Raw genomic sequence first — 19943 nt, 5'->3', positions numbered from 1 at the left:
GAAACTGGACATCAAATATGTCAGGCACTTTTATAAATGCAAGCATGGGCTGAATACTTCAGAGCCCAAATAAACTGTGGCAAACCAGGTCCTTCAAATCCATGCTGCTATTGAAAACCAATGGGGCCTAATAAGGAATACATTACTACAATTTTTCCAAGTTGTTTGCTGTGCCTCTAACATGTTATGTCCCACTGTACTGCCATCACATGAAATATTAACAGCAGCAACTAGCAGTTAAGCACTAAACATACACATTTGTGCTGCACTTGTTCACATTTGACATGACCATAATATCTAATACCATGCCAGATGATGAGCTTGATGTTCCAAAGCTTGATTTCTCCCTGGCTAAATTCACTAGGAAGAGGGAGTAGGGGAAAGAAAAAAACACTGATAAGCTTTCCACTGGATGTACTGTTGACAGCACAGGAACATGTTTATTTTTGTTATTCCATCTGGTGCTCATTATAAGCGCCACAGTTTTGGATGAGTTAGGGCCAAACTATCTAGCTATCAATAAAACATGGGCTTACTGAATCTGCAGCAACATGAGACATAAGTGCAATAATCTCCTGTTTACTGATGGTGTGTTATGCAACATTATTTTCACTCAACCCCAACTATTGGAAAATTAAAGCAACTTTGATCACTTTTGGAGGTTCTGGGCTAAGATTTCCATTTGTAACTATCAATTATTTAAAGAACAGTTTTAAAGCGTTCTTAGAGGTTTAAAAAAAACCCAGTAATTTAAGCAGCAATGGCAGATGATTATAAGACTTAAGCCTCATATGGAATAAAAAGTCTGTATAAAACAGTCACATTGCCATCTACTGACAGCTCTTTATGAAAAAGGCTTAGAGTTTTTATTAGCTGCCTGACTATATACTTAATACTCTTTCTCTTGACATAACAGTAACACAAAAATTAGGGATGTACAATGTATGTTTGTACATCCCACTGCAATAATCCTGCTTCTGTTTGAATCCATCCAAATCAATTCAGGCTTTCACAGTTCCACACTGCAATTAGACATGTTTATTAATGGCATTATGGCTCAGTATTTCATAGGAGGTGAAACTGTTTTCAAGAAAGTCACTAGAAAAGGGAATGTTAATAAATCTGGACTATGTGCACAGTACGTAGGGACCTGCTAATAGGATTTCCTTAATAACAGCATTTATTTCACTGCCTATAATACTAATCATAAAATACCAATCACTGGAAACCACAGCTCTTATTATATTAAGTGAAAAATGGATTTCATCTTAAGGACACCTTATATCAGACTACATTGTCAGTGGTGCACCTGCATATTAAAAATCTTTCATCTTATCTTTACACTGAAGTAAATTTTGGCCCAAGACTTAATGCCCTGTTTATTCAACCAGCAACATGTAATTGCACTTGAAAGCTGAATTTAGGTCTTGTAACTGTTCTACCTTCCTGCAACCCGGATCAATGAATCCTAAAAATGACCTGCAAATGAGGTGATGCAGTGCTCTTCCATGGAAGCAAATATACCAAGCTGGGATTTCCTCACTGTAACCCAACCAGCATGTTAATAGCCTGCACCAACTCAAGGCCTTCCTTAGATTCTCAGTGCTTTATTTCCTGCTAAGAATTTCTGCATGCTCTCTGATCCAAGGCATCATGTGATTTTTCTTCACCCTTGCCTCTTCATCGTGACATTCAAGTTTGAAAGAAAATGAAACAACAACAAAGTAATTCATCAGGTCTTGTCTACAGTACTTGTGCTCAGTTTCTCATGCCTCCAAATCTACCACTCACAAAAAGAGTTTCTAAAGCTCTGCATTGTCTTTTAAGACTTCATTTTTTATCATTTCTTACACTCATTTGAACACATTCCAGGGTCTTGTCTTTTCTGAGAAATTCTCTTGGCATAAAGAGCCCAGAGAAGGCAGCACCCCACAGAACACAGGGCATTGGAATGCCTTGCTGGGAATCTTTCCATCACAGAATTTCAAGTGCCTTCCACAGGCTTGCTCCTTGGCCAAAGCAGGGTGCTAGAGAAACCTATCCCCGTATCACAGAGTAACCGAGGATGAGGGAGTTAACCCAAGTGCCACTTACGGTTCCACGGGCACAGTCCATGTGCTGTCACCTGATCACCCAGCAAACCCAGTACTTGTTAGGAAACTGAATGTAGTATCAACTGGAAAAGAGGAATACCTCCCAGATACCCAAGTTAGTTTCAAGTACAATAAGCAAACAAAGCACACTATAAGCTAGAATGAGAATTTACAGAAACAGGTCCTGACCATTAACTCCTTCTGTACTCAGACTCTGAAAATTAAATAATCTAAGAACGTTTGCAAATGTAACATCTTGTTACATGCTTATGTCCAGTTTCACCACTGGTAAGCAATCCAGAGTACCTGGAATTTTTTTCTGGATGTCATTCCATAGGACTAGTATGAGTCTATGCCACAAATCAGTATTTTGTCTCCTTTTCCGAACTTACACAACCACTTCAATCTTTTTAGAGCTACTGAGCCATATCTGATTACCCCTCACTCACTGTTATATCTGTAATAAGTAAAAGCCAGGATAGAACGACTGGCATGAACACAGCATGAAGGCCCAGGCAGGCTGCTGCAAGGTAATACCATGTTTGGCTGAAATTCATTTGGTTTACAGACAAACAACCCAACTGCAAGATTTACCACTCTGCGACTCTCCATTTTGTCTTCTCATCCAGTGGTTGCTGACAATAACTTCACCCTGAAATCAAGGCCTTGCAATTCAATGAGTGCAGGAGAAACCATGAAAGTTAATCTTGTCTCCTGCTGTAAATGATGCTGTTTTTCTAACAAAGTCCTATACACACTGAATTGAAATATGCTGCACAAAATTTATCGAATTTCCAATTGCTGTCATTTAAGGGCAGCTTGAATGGAGATAATTCTCTAAGGAACAGAATAATTTCCTTAAATAACAAAGCAAAAATCAAAGCTGGCATATGTTTCCAGAATAAAATACCTGCTACCCTAAAATTCAAGGTCAGCATCAAATTTCACAAGTTTTTCTTAAATGAAACCATCTTCTCAACTTTTCTTCTTAAAGAATGAGGATAAGCACTTTGACTATTGAGGCAACAACAACCACATTCCAAATTTAAATGCAAATATATTTTTGAGCAAAAACATATAATCCTACTGGGAAAACTACAACAGTTTATTTCAGAGGAAAAGTGACCTAGAAGAACAGAGAGATAAACTATAAAAATTTTGGACAAGTGTAATATTTCTTGTCCAAAACAGCTCAAATATCGATTTTGCAACCAGTGTCAGAGGTTTTGGTGTAGTTTGGTTGGTTGGATTTTAAATTGTGTATTGATACAGCTATTGCAGAAATAAAACAGTGCAAAGAGTGAGAAGTGTTTAGCTAAAAATAAACACTACTTGTTGTGTTGGAACACATTTCCTCAAGCAGAGGCACCTCAGACTTCGCCACTCCTCGTGTTGAGGCTCTGCTCTCCGTGGGAGAGGCTGAGGAGCTGAAGTGGCCGAGCAGCATGCAAGGAACACAATCCATCCATTAACTCTGCTCAGAAGTGGAATTACTTTTTGTTTGTGATGCAGAGAACACACAGCAGTGATAAATTATTGCTTTAACATTGTAACAGCATCTGCTGCACACAGCCTGAGGGGCTGAGATCCGGTCTTTGATCTACACATCACTCATGTTGAGCAGAACAAGGTAATCCAGATACCTGTAAGACTTGCATGGCTTTGGAGAAGCCAGAAAAATAATCCTCCCCAAGAATCACTGCTTTTGTTTTCTTTTTTTTACTTGCTTTGACAAGTAAGAAGGAGGGAAGAATAAGGAGGACAATGCCCATTGTAGGAGGAACCACTCTTCGCCATGGATAAAAGCATAAAAATATACTGACATGCAAGTCATGGCTGAATGAGGAAAGGAAACAGTTAATGATGATAGAAACCAACTTCTGTGACTTATATGAGAGAGCCTCTCTCAGCTGTTTAATTTTAGAATAATTTCTGTACGGGTAAAAAAAGCCAGCAAATTCTGTGGTGTCAGAAGTGTCACTTCTGCAGTGCAGAAGGTCATGTCATTCAGTACAGTATCCTGGGAGAGCCTCTGAATTAAGAGTTTGGTCTTTTAGTACCTGTAACTCATTAAAAACTGATTTTAAAGTCTCAAGGTGTCAAAGCCACCAACAGCAGAAAATAGAAGTTTGGAGAGTGCGTAAGAATGGTGCAGCCCTGAGGGGCTTGTGTTCCTGCTTCTGAAAAATTGCTTGATCATTGTCCATGCTTAAAATAAAAACTATGAAAGAACTCTTCAAAATTAAGTCTTAAACAATATTCCTCCAAAGATATTATGAAAAGCTTCGAAATGAAAGAAAACATTTAATTGTGTGCCTTTAGCACCTGCATCTGCATATTCAAAAGAAACAATACAAAAGAAAGGAAAATGATTTTTTTTTAAGAGATTCACATACACAAAAGTTACTTGGCTTTCAGACTCATCCATACTACAGCATGAAGTGCCTTTGGCAGTAATCTGAAGGCACAAGAGACAATACAGGGTGTAACTGTCATCATGAATGTCTTACAACACCAGTGGCCAGAACAAAATGCCTTTGAAGGCTGCCATGAGTGACAAGACACTTTAAGAAAAGACAGGAAAATCAAAGGGCATTGTCATTGAGCAAACCAAACTTTGTTTGGATTGTTTGCAAGGTCAAGATATCTGCATTATATTAAGGGTTCATTAGCACAGACAATTATTAGCTGTTACAGGCTTACTTTTTTGCTTTGACGGTCTAAAATAATAAAGTTCCACAGAAAAGCAAAACACCGGCCTGCCAAGGGATCTCAGCACAATCTCTTTGTTACAATAGAAACACTGCACATTGAGCAGCTGAAGAAAGAAAACAAAGTTTATTTATAGAAACCTTTCTACACAAATTTTAAAGCCTAAATATTTTATTAATTTTAACATTTATTGCATATAATACTTAGAATTATTTCAGCACTAATTACTTAGGGGGAAAATCAGCCTTACTTTTTAAATGTAGAAATTGAACCAGAAAATATTTAAATGTTTTTGCTTAACTGCTTAGAAAGCAGTTCCATGCTGAAAAACTTAGTCCTGACACATTTTTATAACAATTTTACACAAAGTTCAGAGAAAGAGGTGTGACTGTACGACCAAAAGTGTCCTCTAAAAGAACTTACTGCTCTTGCTGGCTCTAAGACAATGCAGAGCAAACATTCACAAAGGCATAAGAACGAGTTGTAAATGACAAATGCGACAAAATTCAGAGTCATGGGTTTACTGAATAAGCTACAACACCTTAGTCATAAAGGGGGGGAAAATTGTAAACTGATTTAATTCATCATCTCATGTTCACTCTGGTACCCAAGTGGTATCAATCACAATTTATTAAAAAGCAGGAAAATCCATGGCATTATGAATATGTCCTTCAGCAGGGTAGGAAGCATCATGATTGCAAATGACTCGTGTACAAATCTAAGCCCTAGCTTGACAGCATTGAATACCTAGCAAATCTAATTATTAGACAAAGGTCTAATTTTGCATTCCTGCACCTTCTCAGCTGCACTGTACACCCAGAGCAAATCTGTAACACATTTGCCAACACAGAAATCATGAATCTTACAGCCTGAGTGCTCAGGAGCACTCCTAGTCCTTATGACAAGTTTTTAATGAAATAATGCTATGCCTGTCAGTGGAAAGGAGAAGGAGAATACATTAGACTGACACATAAAGAATCATCCTGCCAAACACTGCATCCCAGAACTGGAGGTGGAAAGATGTAAAAGGCAGACAGCATAATGTGCTCATTTGTGGCCTCGTCCCCGGAGCCAGGGAGAGTAAACTGTAGCCAGCACCAATTTTCTGCCCAAGGAATTAAATACACTGGGGTGTGAATAAGTTCAGTGTCAAAATATCAAATGATTGCCCACAAATACATACTCTGAAAAGTGTTTTCTCCCCATTTATTCCTACAAAACCACCACCAGCTTTGATTTGCACTCCATTTCAAGCCACGCCAAGAAAGATGATCCACAACAAATATGAACTACAGACATGTTTACCCTCTTATGCTTCCAGATGTCTCAGTTTCATGTGCCAAATCTGCTCTTTCAAAATACTACCTCTAACTTTTCAAAAGTCCACTTCTTTTCCATGCTGTGCTTTCTGGTGGAGAAAAAGCACTGCATTTGGAAGGCATGTTACAGAATGAATTTGGGCTATTTCCAATCAAAAATTTGATCAAAATTCAACGTTTGTAAGGGTTCAGCAGCAAAAAGAAATCAAGTGACAACAGTGGCCTGTTAAAATATGGTAGAAATATTATGATTAATTGCAACTCAGAAAAGACAGGAGTGCCCAAGAAATATTTCTGGTGTATATACTTCAGAGACAAAGGTGTATGCCTCAGGATTGATGAAACACTTTCCTGTATTGAGTCAGGAATATGTTAGCTAGCAGCTTTTGAAGTCTGACATTTTAAAAATCAGATCCAGATAACTGAAGGGTTTTAAAAGAACCAGCCAGGCATCTTCCTAGGCTGTCAGTGAGTTCTGTCACACTGACAGCCTCAGAAGACTGAAGAGTTGCACCAATATGACAAGACAGATCTTTACAAAGTCTCACGGCAATTATCAGAGTAAAACATTGAGAAAAACAAAAAATTAGCTTCTAGAAGTTCATCATATGCACAGTGGTAACTCCTATATCCTCAAATCCAAAAATCAGGATTTTGTGATCAGTTATCAGTCAGAAGCAGAGGTTTGATTCAGAATTCTGGTACAAAACACTTGTTTACAAGAACGTATCAAGCTCTTCTTTGTATGCAGTGGAAGCGAACTGAAGCAATTACCTCTCACAGCATCAGAACCCTTTCATTCATCCCATTCCAAGGATTTGTCTTGGAAGAAAGCTGCTTGCATCTGCTCAGGTTAAATGAAACATTTAACCATTTTCAAGGATTGTCTCTGCTTCCTGGGCCAGATAGTTCAGCCACACAAACATACCCCTTGGTGTGCCAATAATCAGCCAAACTTTCTTCCCACAGAACATCTGAATTTCTAACTAGCTGCCTTTATTTTAGATGCAAATACTGTCTCTCACAGCTACCATAAAATATAGGATTATAATTAACTCCAACAGTGTCTACTAGATTAACCCAATTTACACTAATTTATTCAACTAAAGAGGGACTTTGTGCATAGTGGTAAAAACAATGCTCATTGTTTTCAGCACATTTTATATTACTCTAATTGGCAAATGTTCCCATACCTGCAATTAAAACAAAAATATAAACTAACTTTGTAAGCAGTGAAGAAGCATGTAAAATTTTATTTCTTTAAATAACTTGGCTATGAGTATTTAAAAAGTGATGTGTAATTAACCAACAGGGCCAAAAAATTGCAAAATTATTTAAATTGAACTTGATGGGTCATGCCTAAACACCATGGGCTCAAACTGATTCTTTCCAAAAGAAGCCAAGCTAGGGAAGCTAAAGGTTCTCTCCTCTATTCATTTGCGATGATTTAACCCTGTACCACTGAAAACAGCAAAGTCTTGCCTTGTTTTTGTTTGGTTGGTTTTTCTTTAGAACTAGATTCTCTTTTACTATAGAGTTCATTGCTTCCTGCACTCCTCTTGGGAAAAACCTTAGTTTGAACATTATGAGACATTTGCCTTTCTGTCCTATTCTTCTTTCTGAGTAAATCTGAAAATGCTTCATTTAAAAAATAAAAAAAGACACCTAATCCTATGTTTATATCCTGTAAACTCACAGGAATATTTAGTATCCAAATTATTCATTAAAACAGGACCAAATTTCTGTAGGAGATCACCATGAAAGGCTAAAAATAAGTTGTGAAACTCAGTCAAGAACATCCCAGGCAAATCCTGAAAGCCTGTCTTTTTCAGGTCAGCATAAATTTAGGCACTTACCAATAATAGAAAATTTCCCACATCTAGCCTAATACAGACACAGCTCATATAAATAGGAAATGCTAAATAGAACAGATTGAGTATGAGGACAACATGATCACAAAGTTTTTCACAGACTGATGGTTTTCTATTTTTAAACACATTTATTTTAAATCAGGTTAAATCACATACAACTCTGATACCTTCTGAGGTAGGGCTGGAAGCAAAGAGCAGGACTAAAGCACAGAGTTCACATATGGATTTTCAAGCCTAAATGGCAGCATTGGGTCAAAAGAGCAAAATAGCAAAGTTCAAATAATATACGCTTGAAAGTGGGAATAAAAGACAAAACTATGGAATTTTTAAACAAATCCTAAATTTAAAAAAAATAATAAAAATAGTTCTCTTTCCTCTAAGCATTTGGCATTCTAACCTATGCATTAAAAAAAATCTGTCTTTAAAGCAATTAGATTTTACTGTGTTGGAAACCATAATGGGAAAAGCAGTTCCTGACTTTCAAGTTCAGGAATAACACTATAGACTGTGGTGCTCCTCTTCTGAGAATCTCTTGTTTCTGCTGCATCCTGAAACTTATTAGGTTCTCCAACATTAAGTGCTCTAAGTGCTGTAAAAATGGCATCCCCTTCTGAGTGTATCTTCAGCTGCCTTTACAAATTTCTTTTGAATGAAAAGGATGGGTGTCTGCAAGCATTTACTGAGAAGCCAAGTTCAGACACACAGTAGGAAAAGTAAGGAAATGGCAAAATAAAACCAAATTTGTAATACCAAAGATTCCGGTTTCCACCTTCTGACAGTAGCTCCCAATGAGAGAGAATTTTCACTGCCAGGTTAGAGTGGTGAAGTGGCAGCAGTGGGGAGAGGGATGCACATCAAAGCTAATGGTGAGCAGGGTCTCTAGGGTCTGTGCATTCCCTTCCAAGCCCTTCTCCATCACTCTTGCCCAGTCACCCATGGGGGCAAACACAAACAGGATCATGAGTGTGGCTTCTGCACTTCCAGGTTATCAGTTTCAACTTGATATTCTCCTACATGAACATTTTACATTTAAGATGCTTGATCCATGTGTCTCTTTTCACATAGTTTCAAGATTTCTATGTTTAGTGAGTTAGTTATCCAAGTTTATCTCCTAATAAAACACAGCTGTCAGCTTAAAAGCCTTCTTATATTCTTTGGGGTGCTCACTACTCAGAAAGGAAATAAACAGGTAAAACCCAAATTTCTGACTGCTTTGCATCCTGTTAAAAACACACATAGCTTATTTAGTTAAATTTCTCCTCTGTATTTTACTACACATAAAAGCATAGACAGGTAAAAGCACTGCATGCCAACTCTCCCTTCCCTAAAAGGAAAAAAAAACATTTTCAAAAAGTAAATTACTTCACACATGCATTCAATACTCACACTTCAAACACTGTTTTGAAATTTTTCTATTGGGAGGTGAGAGCAGAGAGAAAAAATAACTCAACTAGACACTACTGATACACTGAAAAGAAACTTGTCATAGCAAGGGAATTTTAGATGCCAAAGGAGTACCAACAAATAAAAAAAAATGTGTTGGGAGAAAACAGCAGCTTGTAGGCCATCTTTTGGAAGCTATTGAAACACAAACCATGCTGAGCTCAATGTTTCAATGAACCTGCATGAAACAGAGTCTGACAGTTTTCTGGTTTTAGTGCAATTATAAACAAGCACATTCCTGCATACTCCTTGTCTGGGCAAATGATAATACAACACCTGAATGTCCCTGGATACAAACACTCAGTGGGTGTTAAAATATAGAAAAGAATTCATAACACAGGGGAATACAACCAAGTATTTCAGATATCCCAATATTTTAGATATACCCAAATCTACAAGCAGATGGCAAAATGCAGAAGTACCAGGTATTAGATGACAAGATCTACTTTAGAGCCAGCCCTCAGCTTCTGGATATTAGGGTTCAGGTAAAGAAAAGAAGCACACAGTAATAATGCTCAGGCAAAGCACAGTTCACTACAAAGATATTCAACTTCTCTGATGTTTTTTCTCTACCCCAAGTTATCTTGCTGGTCTTCTACATCTGGCTGTGAAGGGACACCCTTTCCTTTTTGATTAGTTTTCTTTCAGATAGTAGTGTTTTAAAGAGAAACCCAACTTACTGGTGCATTATTGAGCATCCCAGCTGACAGAGGAGATCTATTCTAAACCCAGAAAACTTGTTATTGTAACACACTGTCAAGAAAAATTCATGTGTTTAAGGCAGAGTCGATAAGTATCAGGCAAACATCGATAAGTTTCTGACTGATGTTGCTCTACAAACATTATCAAGGAGCAAGACACAGCCTCCACCCAGCAGAACTAAACCAAAGTTCGCCAAAGTTGCCTGTTCCACAGAGATGTTTTCTTGATATGAAGAGCCATCAGCCTGATCTGAAAGTGCCCAGCAAATACCACTTTCCTCTAGTGAACACTTAACTTGTGCAGCAGAGAGCAGAAGCCATCAGAGCCCATCCTGCCGCCACTTGCAGTGAGAGGAGCAGGCAGAGTTTGACTGACCCAGATACTGAAGAGCACAGGGCTGAGTGTGCCACCTCTTCACGCCCTGAGCAGATGAACACAGCCACGTTCCCAGAAAAGGCTGCTGTCAGATTTCCAGCAGCATTTCCCCCTGAATACATTACATTGATCAACTTGGAGATGAATCATTACAAGTGGCACTTCACATCAGTGGAGGGCTGTTTAGACCACTCAAGAACAAACAGAAAGTGGCACAACCCAACATGAGAAAGCAATGTTAGAGAGAATAAAATAAATACCCAAAAAAAATCATTAAAACCATAGGACAAAATATAAAACAATAGTTCTGAAATACTGAATAAATCCCTAGTTTAGAGTTTTGCTCTCTCTAGAGTTTGGATACTTAGGGAGGGTTTATGGTGTGCTGTCAGATAATAATGCTGCACAGAGCAACAGCTCTTGGTTTTTGTCCTATAACCCTCTTTTCAAAAACAACTACTCTGTAATATGAGCAGTGACCCCCAACAGCAACAGATTCATTTATTCCAGCTGAGTATCAGATCCTAAGTGCTAGAAATGTCTGAAGAGCCCATTGAATGAGCAATGACTAAGAGACTTCCCCAAATTTGAATTAACAGCTAGTGTCAGACATAGTGACAAAGGTTCAGGATTAACACTGGGATGAGTTTGTTTTGGTTGTGTTTCTTTCCTTTTTTGGGGAAGGAAAAGGGGGAGGTGTTGGATGCTTTTATTTGTTTGCTTCATAATTTCAAGAACCAGACTGGAATGTCTCTGTTCATAATTTTATGTCAGTGACCCATAAATATACATGCATGCATAGTCTACCCTGCAGAGCAGAAAAGAAAAAATATTCCAGACTCATTACTTAAAAATTAATTTTATTTCTAGCAATTATATAGATAAAACTAATCTGTTACTCCTATCATTTCTTCCTTGCACTTCAATGTAACAAAAGTTCCTTTCTGAAAACCAAATGAGTCCCACTCTTCCCAGAACTTACTGTTGGCAAGGGGGAGACTGTGGTGGCACTCACAGGGGTCTCAGGATGAGGGAAGAGATGAGAATCTTGACTCCACATTTCAGAAGGCTGATTATTTTATGATATATATTATATTATATTAAAAGAAAATGCTATGTTAAAAGGAAGAGAAAGGATTTTATCAGAAGGCTAGCAAAAGAAGGAATGGAATGATAAAAAATCTTGTGACTGCTCACAGCCTTGACGCAGGTAGCTGCCATTGGTCATCAAGTAAAAACAATTTCACATGCTGGGTAAACAATTCTCCAAAAACTCTCAAATTCTCCAAATCACATTTCAAAGCAGCAAAACATGGGGAAGCTGAAGCTTCCCAGCTTCTCAGGAGAAAAGATCCTAATGAAAGACTTTTTCATTAAATGTGTCCGTAACAGGAGACTGCTGGTGTGCTGAGAGCAAAGCAGCTTTGTCTCAGTCACCTTGCATATCTCCTTGTCTGCACAAATCTGATCCCTCATGTACAGTAGAAACAGGCAATCCCCCAGCCAGGGAATCATCTGCTGACTCCATGATTCAGGAGGCTCAATAGTTGCTTTATTAAGCCATACTCTATAACACTAATACTACACTAAATTGCATACTAAAGAGATACCATACTAAAGAAAAGCCCATGACTGCCTGAGACAGTCAGGACTCAGCTTTGACCCAATTGGCCAAGGAATCAAAACAACCTTCACCAGTGTCCAATTAACAAATCACTTTGGGTAAACAATCTCCATAACACATTCTGCATGTGCAAAAACAACAGGAGCAGCAAGTAGAGATAAGAATTGTTTTCTGTTCTGAGCTTCCCACTGCCTTCCCCAAGAAAAATCCTTGGGAAAGAGTTGTGCCTGCTGCTCTCTGTGAAGAGAGCTGTGGCCACACTCATGCACCACTTAGACTGCTGGATATTTTGGCTGCAGCTGTCTTCCCTTTCTGCTTTGACATTTAACATCATCTTAACTCCTGAGCAAACATTCAGGCTGCACTTTATTAGGAGAGGAGTGAGCCAGCTGAGTGGCTGCTGGGAAGAAGCATTGCTCCTACATCCTTCAGTCTCCTCCTTCCTTGAATTAACGAGTTTTAACATTAGATTCCTTCATGAGCCAAAAACACCTGAGGAGCACAACAGAAAAGCTCAGCAAAGCAAACTGCAAATGGATACAGCTCAGCAAGGACCAGATTGGTACCAATGCTGGCAGGAGTAATCAACAAATTTATTTAGAGGATTGGGAAAGGAAATGTTATTTCCTTGAACACACAGTGTCAGTGACTTGATTTTGGGCACAACTATGCAAAAAGCTGCATTAGAAATGAAGAGCTAAAACTTTGTCTGCTATATAGGATGTTTATGTATTCCCTCAAGAGCAAAACTTTCCTGGATCACTGCAGAACTATAATTCACTTCTGTCTTTTATCTCATATTACCTACTTACAAATTTTGGAGGCAGGTCTCACCTCTTTCTATTACCTGCATGGAAAGTTTTACTCACCCAAATCATGCCAAATCTGATTTCCTCAAGCCTTAGTTAACAACAGCTTTTAATTTTTTCCACACCAACAGCTGCACATCAGCATTTAATGGCTTGTTTAATCATCACTCTACCTCCTAAGAATGTTTTGAGGGACTGTTCTAAGTCAGATTTATACATAGACACTTCATTGCAGCAAGTTTGAAAAGCTGTAGAAGAAACTCATCAGAGTTTCTAGCTGGTCAACACTCCCCAAATCCCTGGTCATTTTATAGAAAAATAAACAGAATAGTTCCTCACTGTAAATTAAGAACATAATGAAAACTATTCCCATTGCAGCTATGTTGAAATTTAGAGTGGATTTGACATGCTGGTACATTAAACATAGCAACTAATGAAATAAATATGAACAAATGTCAGGTTAGAACAGCCACAAAGATCGCTAGAATTAAAATCTTGAAAATCATTAGTAGAAAAATAAGTAATACAAATGCATGCTGTTATTAACCATTTTTTGTAATGAATCTATCAATATTATTAAGGGATTTTGTTCCAGTAATAACATTTCATAAAATTGGAAAGCAAAAGTTGATGAGGACATTAATCTTCTAATTTGTGATTTTTTTACATGAATAAACACTGGTTTTAATTCTATCCTTTTAGTTATAACAAAAGCATTGAAGAAAATGGATGATTTTTACAGCAAAGCAGAACTTCTGTGAATTTGCTAAAAGTTGTCTGTGATTAATTTGGTACACAAACTTGGAGGGAAACACAGACAGCTAGGAAAATATGAATGCTTTTTCAAGTACAGAGAGCAAAGCAGAGGCATGTACCATTAAAACACTGAAATAGTGAAAGCTTTCTGATATGTCTGATTGAGGCATTCACCGCAGAAGGAGGCAAAGTCTCCAAGCACTTGAACATAATCAAGTAAAGAAGCAAGCAACCAGGAGAATTTGATATTTACAACTTCTCACACACCCTCACTTCCTACTAGAAGAATATTTGAAGAGTCCTGTTTCATAAATGCACACTTCAGAAAACTACTGCAACCATAGAAACTGAGCCCTTCTGTGCAAGCTATTTTATCTTCAACATTACAGTTTACAGAGAAAACACAATTAGTGTCAGCACAGAAAACTTATTTCATTTGCAAAAACTATTATTTGAATCAACAGATTTGGTAATGATTCCATATTAAGAGTAGAAGCTTTTCCCATGGAGTTATTTTAATATTTTCAGCATTTTAGGGAGATGGAGGTTATTATTCTAACAAAATTTGAAGCACCTTTCTTTCTTTCTTACTCTTAACTGTCCTCATCATGATGAAACTTGAACACTGATTTAGAAGGTTTGCTTTGCCACTAATGAAATCAAGAAGATAGTGTTTATCATCTTCCTTTGAACTCTTGATTAAAATACATACATAAATAGATAGATATTTATATTTGTGAGCATTTGATGGTTTTGATCTACACTCCTGACACTTTGATCCCACTTTACTTTGAAGATTATTTAAAAAAGAAATTTTTAACATATGCTCCAGTACCATTATTTGCATAGGACATCCAGAATTACTACCAAAATAGAAGCCATTCTAGCACAAATGCAGACAATTGTTTTAAATCAATTCACACTTTACCACAAAATTATAGCAATTGGTGTTTGTGGAGTCCCTTAGACTGCATTGTTGTTTTTTTTAACGTGGAATCCATTGCTGACAATTCATTGCTTTCCAAAATTATTTTAAGAGGTAAGCCAAGCAGCAATGGTGACACAGGAGCAAATAGCTTAAGTCTTCCCAAGTATTTACTCAACATTGAGACCTTTTCATGTACCAAACATACACATCTATGTGTCTGTTCAGATCTTCTCCGGTGCCCAACTCTAAAGGAAAGATTACTTACATATTCTTGTTTGCTCTTTCAAAAGGTGCAGTGCTCAATAAGCTGCATCCCTAAGAATTGCAACAACTGTTTCTGAAAAGCCAACAAGCAAGCACGGCCTCCAACCACTGCAGCAAGCTTTCAGAAATGTGATGCACACATTAAATAGCTCCTTTCTGATTAAATGGACCTTGCTTGCCACTGCTGTGTGCTGAGTGCTAAAACTAGATTTGCTATGTGAGCAGCATAAAGTTGTTATGATTTTGTATTCATGAAAACAATTCTGCTTCAAAAAAAAAAAAAGAGTTGTTGAGTTATGTCATTTGCCTCTAAATATTTATTCCCTACAATGAGAATAAGTACACAACAAGAAGGAAAAAGAACCTTAATACCTGGTAATTGTATGAAAACATAAACCTGAAGTCAGATCACTGAGACTGGGTCCCAAATTCCCCCAGAGGACAGGAACCTGTTGGTAGGGTGGGGGAAAACTTGATTGCAAAGACAAGGAAGAAAAGAGCTTTACATGAGAGTCAGCTTTACCTGAAGGCTTCCAAGATTCTATTGCAGGGAAACAATAACACCCTCCCTGCCACGTGCTGAGCCTTTACTGTGTGTTTCTGAAACAGCCTCAAAAAAGGACAAACACTGACTAATTAATTGCTTTCTTTAAAGTTGCACTTTTGTGAAACTCTATTTTGCACAAAGACTTTGCCAGGAAAATTGTATTCTTTATGATATTATCTATGATATATGATATCAGTTGATATTACATACTAATACATTTACTTAGACTATTTCTGTCTTTTTTACATCCCTATTTCCCTTCCATTTTCCCCAACAACAAAGTTCCTAATTTACACATACACACAGACTGTTTATTTCAGACATAGAATTGTTTTTTTGTTCTCCTCAAAAATTAAATGTGGAAAATCCTCCTCTGCATTGCCCACTGCACTAACAGCAAAGAAGTAAAGGCAAATGTGCAGCAAGCCTGTTTTCTCAGAGTGTGTGCCTGAGCAGCCCTGAAGAGAGCAGCATCAGATCCTTTGCAGCCACTGAGAACCACAAGGCAGTCAGGACTCTCTAAGTGTACAGCATCCCTGAGCACAGATCAGCTCAATCTTTTTCATTTCAGGCTATCCTATGCCAGGAAACATGTAATTGGTGATGCCTTCTGCATTATTTCTGATCAGGCTCACATTTGCATTGTAAACAAATCCATTTGCCACTTCAGTTGTTCAGCTCCGAGTCAATGTATGGGGCTGAGAGGGCAGAAAAAACATAATAAATGGTGTCATGTCCAGATTTTATCACAAGGAGCTGAACTAAATAACTTATGAGTCCAGTCAGTTCTATTGAGTTATAAACTAGCTCTTCCTCCTAGAGTAAATTAAAATTCTTACTGCATACAAAAAGCCCAGTGAACCCATTTTATTACTGTTGCAGGCAAGTGCAGAAGTAATGAAGGTAAAGCTAAGGTAAATATATAACCCAATGCCTCTCTGGTGGATTGTTTGCTAAACCTTGTAATTTTATTCACTGGTACTTGAATGCTGCATTTTCTGCCTGTGCATTCAGAGGGCTCAGTAGAAAACCAGAAGTTGCTGGGACATGGCAAAATAAGAGCTGTGTGATGACAGAAAAATCTACTGTCAACAAGGAAAATGTCCTAAGAGCAATGACAATTTTCTGCTACATTTTCCAATAAGCAATCTCATCCCAATTCAGGTACAGGTATTTTAACTAGCATCTGGGAAAAGGGCAGAGAGCATAAGGTAAGAAAAACTATGTAAATAGGAGAGTTATAAAGTTGAGATAAAATGGAAGCTGGCATTTATTGTGTAATAGATATTCATGATTTCATAAATATACACTCAACTATAATAATATACATTTACCATAAACAGGGGAACACACATGTGAAATTATTACCAAAGAGCAAGGCCAAAAGCCCTAAATGGGATAAGCATGATGGTGTGAGATAGGACTGTGAACTGAGAAAGGTGGCTGCATTATTCTGACATCCTAAGAAGGTAACAGGCTAAACTCCATCTTTCTGGTTGCAAAATTCTCAGTAATTTCAGCAAGTCTAGGATTCTGTATGAAGAAGACAACTTTTGCCATAATTGAAATACATGGACTCAGTGATAGAGAGACAGAATAAGCATAAACTTTATTACTTGTCAACTGTAAAAACCCTAGCCCTTGAACAAAAAAAAAACCCAATACCTGTTTTTCCTGCAATTACTAGATTAATTATCATGCCATGCATGAATAAAAAATACATTCAAGTGACTAACTGAAAAACGTAAAAGTGAAAAAAGGATCACTGGTTTGGACCCACAGAGGGGCAAGGCTAAAAGTAATCTCACAAATTAAATAATCAATGCAGGAAGATCCTGGAGCTCACTGGGCAGGATTTCCAGCCCAGCTTTTGAGGATAGCTCTTGAGAAAAACATGATAGTGTAACTAATGGGACTCCAATACAGAAAGATCATGATGCCAATTCAAACACAAAACAAGTTAACCTGCAGATGACTTCAAAAATAACTGATCAAGAATGCATATTAACTAAAAATATAAAGCAGCATGAAAAAATCAACCTCTATTATGTAACTGCAGAGCATGCTTAAAAGGATTTTTGCAATTGGAATAAATAAAAAATAAATCCTGCATAGAGAATAAAACCCAAGCAAGTCTCAGTAGGAAATAATGTTACAGGTGCCATCTTACAGAAAGTGTTGGAATTTAAGGAATTGAAAGCTTTCTGGATTCAGGTAAATGTGAATGCTTGTACAAGATGGGAGGACCAACCTAAAATGGAAATTAAGACAACTAAAGAAATTTGGAGGAGTGCCTCATGAAAAGCTTTCAAACAGAGTAAAGTGTTTGAAAATACACCAGAGGAAGACAAGAAAGGATGCAGAGGATAAACAAAGGTGTTCAAGGTAAACTTTAGGAGGCCAACCAAGCAAGCAGGCAAAAAGTTGGAAACCAGTTCATTCATCATAAATGAATGTGTTCAGGGAAAATAGTCCAAGCTATACTTACACATGTTCACCTCAGAAATGGGAGTCAAAGCTGAGGAGGGATACCTAAAAGTCACCCTTCCCAAATTATTCTCTCCAGACAAACCAGCCCAATGTGCAGAAGGGGCCAAAACCAAGAGAGACTTTGAGCATTATGAGAAATTCAGCGAAGAACAAGACAAAGGGATCCATGTCTCCACAAATTTTACAGAGACTTCTACACTGGTCAAAGACAGCTCAGAAGGATGTAGCAGAGCTGGGAAAAGTAAGGAGAAAAGAGGAGGTAATTATAATATTCAAGGGGTTGCAGCAGCTTCCTTAAGAGAAGAGAGTGAAAAGGCTGGAGAGAAGTCCCAAAGGAAAGAGAAAGATTTACCAAATCATGCAAGAAGTTTGCAGAACTACATTTCAGAACTACATTTCCTCATCTCCTTGCAACACCACAATTGGGAGGTACTTGGTGCAACTAAAAGGGGATTCATTTTTAAAAGATAAAGAAAGTATTTCTTCTTAGTGGATCCTAAAGTTCTGGGATTTGTTGTTATATGAAGTCGTAGAGGAAGACACTATCAGACAGTTTGGAAAGGAATTAGACAAATTCATAGACACCAAAGCTTAAATCACGGCTCAAAGGACCAGAAGGATATAAATGAATAATAAAAAGCAGCTTCAAGCACTGAGGAATAAACTGCAGACAGTCTGTAGTCTTTCATGCTTTGTCCAAAGTAGCTTCTCTTTCTGTCATTGGGAAACAGGCAAAAAATCTCTGCTACAGAAGTAAATGTGTTTAGAGAAGCATACTTTATAAACAAATTTAACTTTAATTCTCCCTGCATTTTAATGAAAAGGAGAGAAGATTCTGCAAACCAGTTAAGGAATTGGAGCACATACTCTGACACAAAGTCTCATTTCACCCTGGGCATTTTTGATACCATCAACACAGCTGCATCAGCTGTGACACCAGACAGAAGGAAGTTTGGGATTTCTGGTGGATGTTCCAGAGCAAGGCTCTGCTGGCTTTGACACCTCCCTCTTCAGTGGTGGGCTGAGAAAGTGCAGCCTTAGAGGGATCCAGCACTGCTCTGCTGCATGCTTGCACAGCTCCCATCAAACCAAAAAGTGAGAAGGCATCCCTTCACAGAGAGGGAACAACCCACCAATTAGCAGAATAGCTATATATCAAAGACTTCATTTAAAAAAACCCAAACCCACACACACCAAAAACACATACCAAGCCATGGACAAGGACATTTTTGGTCAGCTCTTACTCTCTACAGATTGCAAGATTGCATGAGGCTCACAGTGTTTGACTCAGCATACAGAGGTTCAGCATGAACTCACAAAGGGATTCAGGTAGAAATTCAGGTGCCCTGACAGTCACACACTTCTCACAACTGGAATAGCACAGGTAAGATCTCAATTTTGGCAAGAGGCAAGCACTGCCTAGAACTTGCTCTTACAACTGGTATGAGGATGGGAATCTGTAAATGAAATCTAAGAATAAGCCCTTACTGCAAACATACCTCAGATTTTTCATCAGTCTAAGGTCTTATTTATTGCACACATTCAGAAAGAGGATTCCTTCCCAAAACCAGCTAGCTAGCTTGGGAAGTAGCCTATCCTCATGTTGTCTGCTCTCTGAGGAAAAAATACTGCTGTTCTTTCAATAATCCTGGAATGCAAAGGCTACTCTCCACCCATTACTTAGGTCACTCCTTTTTGGCTTTGGAATTCTTCGTGCACCTACTCATGGAAAGCCTTTTCCTCACTCCTGTGAGCTCATACACATTTATGTTAACCATGCCTGTATCAATCACTTCAGACTTTGCTAAGAGCTGGACTAAAGGAAGCTGAGATATTCCTCAAAAAGAACCAGATGTAGCATCCACAAGAAAAAGAAATAATTATCACAGTAAGGAAGAATGTCAATTCAATCAGTTTCTATTCAGGCATTGCTCAAAAAAAAAAAAATCAGTCTTAGCAAGTCAACTTCAGGAAATGCTGAGGAATAAGAGATTACACTCTCACAAGATA

Source organism: Agelaius tricolor, unplaced genomic scaffold (genome assembly GCF_023055355.1).
Source record: "Agelaius tricolor isolate 1412-34295 unplaced genomic scaffold, bAgeTri1.0.p SCAF_34, whole genome shotgun sequence".
Lineage (NCBI taxonomy): Eukaryota > Metazoa > Chordata > Aves > Passeriformes > Icteridae > Agelaius > Agelaius tricolor.
The sequence above is the reverse complement of the archived record's forward strand: the minus strand, read 5'-3'. Positions refer to the sequence as shown.